We start from the raw sequence: 7,310 nt of genomic DNA, 5'->3' as shown, positions 1-7,310 counted from the left end.
AAGAACTCCTGAAGATGTTTCTCTTATTACTTTTGTTTTAGGATGATCCTTGGTCCATTTGATCAGATGATGAGAGTATGGATCATAAGATAGATTCAATTATGCGTTCACGTCCTCAAATTATGACTGAGCATCTAAATCATTATTGTCATTCTCATTCTCCCCTTTGAATGATGAATGTTTCTCATCATTCGGAATAGGATTCTCTCCTTGGATTGGACTTTCCTGGTTGATTGGAGAAGTTAGATCCTCCCCCTGGACTGGAGATTCGTAGCTGGTGGTGAAGATGGATTCTCATAGGCCTTAAGTGGTTCGCTTCCAAGGTCCTTCGCAACACCATCAATAATCTTTTTGAGTTCATCTTCCTTTTTATCCGCTGCTTTTGATTTCGAAGAGATCTCTTATTCTAGCTCGTTAAACGGGTTCATGAATTCTTCATAGAGTTTTGAAAGAGGAATCATAATCGGATTTGTCATGGGAAAGATCTTCTCAGATTGACGTTCCGATGTCTGATACTTCTTTAAATAGTTATCATTGAACATGACATAGTAGGTTTCTTCAAGCCATTTCGACCTCTTCTTGAGAACACGGTATGCCTTAAAAGTTAGAGAGTACACCAGGAAGATTCCTTCGTCAACCTTCAGATCGAATTTAGTCCGTTGCTCCTTAGAGTTGAAGATAAAACACCTGGAACCAAATACATGAAAGAACTTGACATTAGGTTTTCGGTTGTTTAGAATCTCATAAGGAGTTATTGAAAATCATTTATTGAGAAGAGATCTACTTTGAGTGAAACAAGTTTTTCCGATCACCCCAGCCCAGAAGTACACTGACAAGTTCGCAAAGGATAACATGGTCCTCTCAGCTTCGGATAGACACCAGTTCTGTCTTTCAATGAATCCATTTTGCTGAGGAGTGTAAGGAGCTGAGAAGTTATGTGCAACTCCCTTTTCAGTAAGGACTTCTTAAAACACTTGGTTTTTGAACTCCGAACAATTATCACTGCAAACATTCAGGACCAACTTTCGTAGTTGAACCTCGATCTACTTGATAATGTCCTTAAGCTTAGAGGTGGCTTCAGATTTTTGTTTAAGATAATAAACCCAGGTGAACATTGAAAATTCATCAACAATTACTAATATGTATTTTTTACCACCAATGCTCTCGATGGCAGAAGGACCATAAAGATCTATATGTAATAGTTCAAGTAGTTCGATCACTTTGGTGTTGATGATTGACAGGTGACTCTTTCTACTGGACTACCCAATTTTGTAGGTGACACAGAGATGTTCCTTCTCAAACTTCAGAAGTGGAAGCTCTTACACATGATCTCCTAGTGCGAGTTTGTTGAGGTCCTTGAAGTTGAGATGCGAGAGCCTTCATTGCCATAACCAGCTATCATCCGAAGATGCTTTCGTAAGAAGACATATCGCAGGCTTTCCTGTGATAGGATTCAGATTCAAAGGATACATTTCACCTTTCCGCTTGGACTTCAGAATCACTTTCTTAGACTCCTTTTCGACAATCTCCTATCCCTCATCATCAAATGAAACTTTCAGACTAGTACCTACAACTAGTTGAGATACACTTATGAGGTTGTGTTGCAGGCCTTCCACATAGGCAACTTTCCGAATAGAGAAGTCTCCATTCATAATCCTGTTGTATCATTTGATTCCCCCGAGTGAATTATTTCAATACTTGACTCGTCCTCCATCCTTCAAAAATTTGAATTCCCTTAATTCCTCTATCCTTCCTGTCATGTGATCCGAACAAGCAGTATCAATATACCATTCGGAGTAGAACTGTTCATCACGAATCACCTACAAAATCAGAGAGATTTAGGAACCCAAAGTTTTTTTGGGTCCATCTGATGCTTTCTTACATACAAAAAAAGTTATAGCTTCATCAACAAAGTAAGATCGTTTTACCAAATTGAATTCTCTTCTATGATAATTTGGAAAACAACAATATTATTATCTCTAGGAATCTTTAACTTTAAAGAGAAATTTCTTTGTTTAGCTTCAATTTGTTGCTTGACAACCTTTTTCTCAAACTTCTTTTCCTCCCTTTTCAAGTGTGTTTCGGACTTCTGGAAAGGAGTTTTAGATTCCGAATCAACCTTTTCTTTGCCCTTAACATCTTTCAATGTGTTGGCAGATTTTGAAACATTTGTTTTTGGAGAAAAATTATGTTTGGTCTTTTCCAAAGGTTTCATTTGTTTTGAAATGATGGTTTTTGAAAAACTTTTGGTTTTGAAACCTGTGGTTAGAAAATCTTTTAGGATTGGGATTTGAAAAGACTTTTGCATTCAAATTTATAGATGTTTCTTTATTAACATAATTGGTACTTTTGGACTTCTAGAAATGCTTTCTTTCTTTTAGGCTTTTCCTATATCAAGCATTTCGTTGACGTTTATTAGAAATAAATTCCTCAACAGACTTATGAATACTAGCCATAGATTTCGCTTATCTAACTGGAGTGTCAGTTTGTTCGGATGACGTATCATTTGGAACATTTTTAGTTCCACTCGGACTGTCTTTCTCGTAGCTGGAGTTAACTTTGTACAGTGGTTCTGCCACATATTTCCCTTTCATCTTCCAAGAGGTCATCTCAGAAAGTCCTTTGGTTTCATATGCATTATCAATGGGAGTAGACCAAAAGAAGTTGCGACACCCATCTGCATTATCTTCTTCTACAAGGGATGGTAATTTTGTGGTCTGATTTTTGTTCAGTCCAGAAGTTGTGAAAAATTGATTCGGAACAACTTGAACTTTCGGAAAAACTGTTTCTTTTTCTTCTAAAACCTTTGAACCTTTATTTTCATAAATATGAACATACTCAACTGAATTTTCAGAAATCATATTTTTCTTTGGTTCAGGTTCACCTTTTAAAAATTCAGAGCAATCAATCTCATCCTCCACAAAAATTTCACTCATGTCGCATTCATCATCAAATTCAGATACATTTTCAATATCAAGGATATTCTCTGAACTTAATTTATTGCACAATGAGTCAAATTTTTGTACAATATCATATTTAATATGGTCTTTATCTTTTTCACTCAAACATTGTTTCGGCATGGACTTATGTGTTGGATTTGGTGTCTAAGCCCATAACTATAACTGGTATGTACTTGACCCGATTGTAGCATGGTACTTTTGGGTTGCTATCACCAGTGCAATTTGATAGTATGGACTTTTGAGAATAAGGTTATTTATGATTTATTAATATATTACAAGTATAATATATTAATATGAAATCATATTATTTAATTAGTATTGATCAAGAATTAATTTGGAATTAATTTTGTGATTAAAAGAGACTAATTAAATATATGGGGATTGATTATGTAAATCAATGATTCTTATAGCGTGGGCTAATGATCATTTGTTATTTAGGATAGGCTAAACAAGTGATATAGTCCATAGATAGTCCATGGAGGTTTAACCCATGGAGCCTAAGTAATATGAAAGGTCATTAGGGTTTGCAAGGTGTAACCCTAACATTTGCTACACTACAAAAGCACACCCCTAGAACCAAAATCGGTTACACCATCATTCTAAGAAGTTTGATATTGATTTTAGGCTAAGTAACTTATTCTATCAAGCCTCCTCTTGAATTTGGTGTTTGTGACACATTAGAGGCATCACACTTTAGGCGCTCAAGCTTTCAAAGGTCAAGAACAACAAGTCCTACTAAGAGGTAAGTTATCTAACTAGTTGTATTGTTCAATTGTCAATTTGTATGCTAGTTAAGATGTATGCTTGGAAAATTGAAAATATGCATGTATAATTTGAGAAAACATAGATCCAAAGCATTTAGAGTTGTTTGTGAACCATAAGATTGTTATAGTGCTCAAAACCAACAGTGGTATCAGATCCTATGATTGATTTCTATTATACTTGATGCTTGTTAAATTTCAAAGTTGAAAAAAATCGATTTTCTAGCCTCTGACTGATGAACTCGCCGAGTCCACTGGCTGACTCGATGAGTCCACTTAGTAACTAGCGCAACTCAACGAGTCAGTTCATGAACTCGTCAAGTCCATGGCTCTTGTTGCAGAATTTTAAGTTTTCTTGGCCTAGATTGGATTGGAATCACCACTGCAAACTGTTTTACATCATTACATATGTGTTTTATGATATGGTAGTGATTATTCTCATCCAATCACAAGATCATTGTTAATGTTTTAAGATTATTGTTGATTTATATGATAAACAAAGTTGCTTGCAAATTGTTGACTTGATATTATCTTGTTTATGAGTTTATCTAGATCAATCTAGAATCATATGATAATTTTAGTTGTTGAAAATTGATCTAAATGAATTTTAATGACCTACATAACTTGTCCTCAAGTTATGGAAAATGAAATGTATCATCCATTAAAATAACATTAAACTCATAAGTTATGAATTTCAAGATTCATCAAAAGATAGTTGTCAAAATTCTTATCATAGTTGTTAGTTTATATGTTAAGCTAATTACTTGTATCATTCGATTTGAAACTATTTTACCTTATGTGTTACTTTAGATCATGATTAAAAAATTATATGCTAATTTTCCTTGTTAGAATTGATCTAAATGTTCTTTAATCGGTTGCATAACTTGTCCTCGAGTTATGGAACATGAAAAGTCTTATCATAAATGTTTTAATTAACTTCATAACTTGTCCTCAAGTTATGGAAAGTCTAGAGTTTCTCATAAAACCAAAATTAAACTCATAAGTTATGGAATTGAAGAGTTTTGACAAGTTTCAAAACTTTCCTTCAAGTTTTGGAATTTGTAAAGTCTCACTAATAAAACTTTAATTCCAACCCCTACAGTTTTAAAAGTTAAAATTCAACCCTTATACTATTATTATATTAAAATTCAACCCTTATACTATTATTATATTAAAAGTTAATATTTATATATATGTATAAGACAATTTAGTCTTACCGTTAGTAGGCCTCATTCATGAAGTCGGTCTATAAGGGGGGTATAAGGTTAGTGCCTATAAAATGGTGGTTTAATGGGTGTCTACTCTCACCCACCGCTTCCTTGATTGGTGGAGGGTCGTTAGCCGAATGGGTATGGTAGGACATTAATTCTCATTAAACGTATAATGACAAATATATAAAGTAACTAAACTTTTATTAAATTCCCAATCTTAGTTACTTTAGGAAAAATGTGAATTTGTGCTATTCCAAGAAATTGCACTTTTCACCTTGTAAAGTCGTTAGTGGAGCGTGTGTGGTTAACCGACACACTAATCTGGGACTGACAATGTGTGGCAAAGGGTAGCTTGATGTTAATCATAGATCAATGGAGTTTGTGTGGTTAAGAGGCACATTGATTAGGTGATTTGTAACATTGAGTGTACCAAGGTAATTTTCATGGTTATTCACACCTTGTTTGTGATCCTCGGCATCCTAGTCACAAACTTGAAGGGCATAATCGAGATTTAAACATGTCATTGAAAAGTTCAATGAATCTCAAAGCATACAAGAATTTCAATCCATTTAAAACTTAATAATCTATTTCGTTTTTCATGGTGGAAATTGGTAAATCATCATTTACCTACCTTCAAATATTTTACAATTGGATTACGACATCCCTCTTCACAATTGTAAAATATTGTGTTGGGTCCTAGCCTTAATATCTCATTTTGGGTGTTATATTAAGGACTTAAATCAACTAACTTGAATTTCTCCCTGGTAGATGTCTAGGTCAGACAACTATGGTCTTCACAAATCTGTTGGAAAAGGCTTTCCACATGAAGATGATATTCCACAATATCATACTTCACTTCCTCCACCTCCTCTAATTATTTTCCCTGACCCACAAGTTCAAAGACTTGAAAAGTTCATGGTCACTCAAGTCCTATTGGCTAGAAAACATGAAGATGGAAGATCTGTGTGCGCACATGTCTTGGAGATGAAGTCACACGTTGACAAACTGGGAATGTTAGGAGTCAATATCTCAAGGATGTTTGATGTTGACTTGGTTCTTCAGTCACTTCCCAAGTCATATAGTCAATTTGTTAAAGATTCCTATATGACAGACCACGATGTGACTCTTATTGATCTTAGCTATTTGCTTATTTCTGCTGAGTTTGCAATGATTTCGTGCACTAGTAAAGAAAATTTGGTTAGAAGATATACTTCCCAAACTTCCATGGACGTTGACAATGGAAGCATTAGCATTCCAGAAAAGATTTGTCTTTCCAAGGGAAAGGGAAAGACTAAGTCTGAGATTTTCCTGTGTACCATTCTCAAAGATTCCATATGTTTCTTTTGCACAGAGAAGCGACATTAGTGGTGAAGCTACCCTAACTACCTGAGAGATCTAAGAGCTGGTAAACTCAAAAAGGTTTGACTTTGCTTCAGGTAAGTTCAATATATAACTCTATTAAGTTCCTGCTTATAGATTCTTATTACATGATGTAAAGTTATATTTGATGTTTTGTAGAATCAAAGAGAAAGAAGGAAGCTTAAAGGAAACAGTAAGGCTGAATTTGATCGTGAAGAGATGGATTTTGATCGCATGGTTGGATGATCGGATTTTTGAGCTGCTACTTAAGAGTTATGATAGATTACTTTAAATTTTCTAATAACATAGTTTTCATTTGTTATTGCATTGTAAGGAAAATCTTTTCCGCAATTATATAAATATAGGAAACATTTTATATTTCCTTGCAATGGCATATGTGAAAATTGATGTTTGTATTTTTAGCAATATGGATTTGATTCTTTTGTTTGTGGTAGTGTCTAAATTAACCAAATAAGGAAAAATTCTCGTAACCTAAGTTTCATTTGAATAGAAACTTGGGATCATGCAACTTGTATTGTATGATGAATGAGAACCTTCATCTTTGGGAAATTAGTACTAATTCCTTGTTCACATACAGAGATGAGTTAAGTGAAGGACTAGGGGATTGGGTACACTTGGTTGTGAGCTTGTCGGGTCCACTACAAAGAACAATAAGATTATTCATTATGGTTTACTAAAGTATCGTGTTTTATGATCATCTTAATGATTATGAAAATCATATCACAATTTGATCCTCTAAGGAAGCTTTAGTGCATTTGCTTGGCTAAGAAGAGGAATCAGGAATCGTTGAAATGGTTAAATCAATTAAGATGAATCATACTTCATTCCAAACTCAAATCTTAGAGTCATCCTCCAAGATTGTATATTGAGTGGAATATCAACAAATGTAGAGTAAAATGTTTTCTACTCTTGTAAATTTGAAATTGGTTAGTTGTAATGTTTTATATAAAATAGAGATCAACTAAGACCGATTGTCAATAGTGTTTATCGTGATAAGA

Source organism: Lactuca serriola, chromosome 8, assembly GCF_051521515.1.
Source record: "Lactuca serriola cultivar US96UC23 chromosome 8, Lser_US96UC23_V15, whole genome shotgun sequence".
NCBI classification, from domain to species: domain Eukaryota; kingdom Viridiplantae; phylum Streptophyta; class Magnoliopsida; order Asterales; family Asteraceae; genus Lactuca; species Lactuca serriola.
This window is presented reverse-complemented; position numbering follows the sequence as displayed.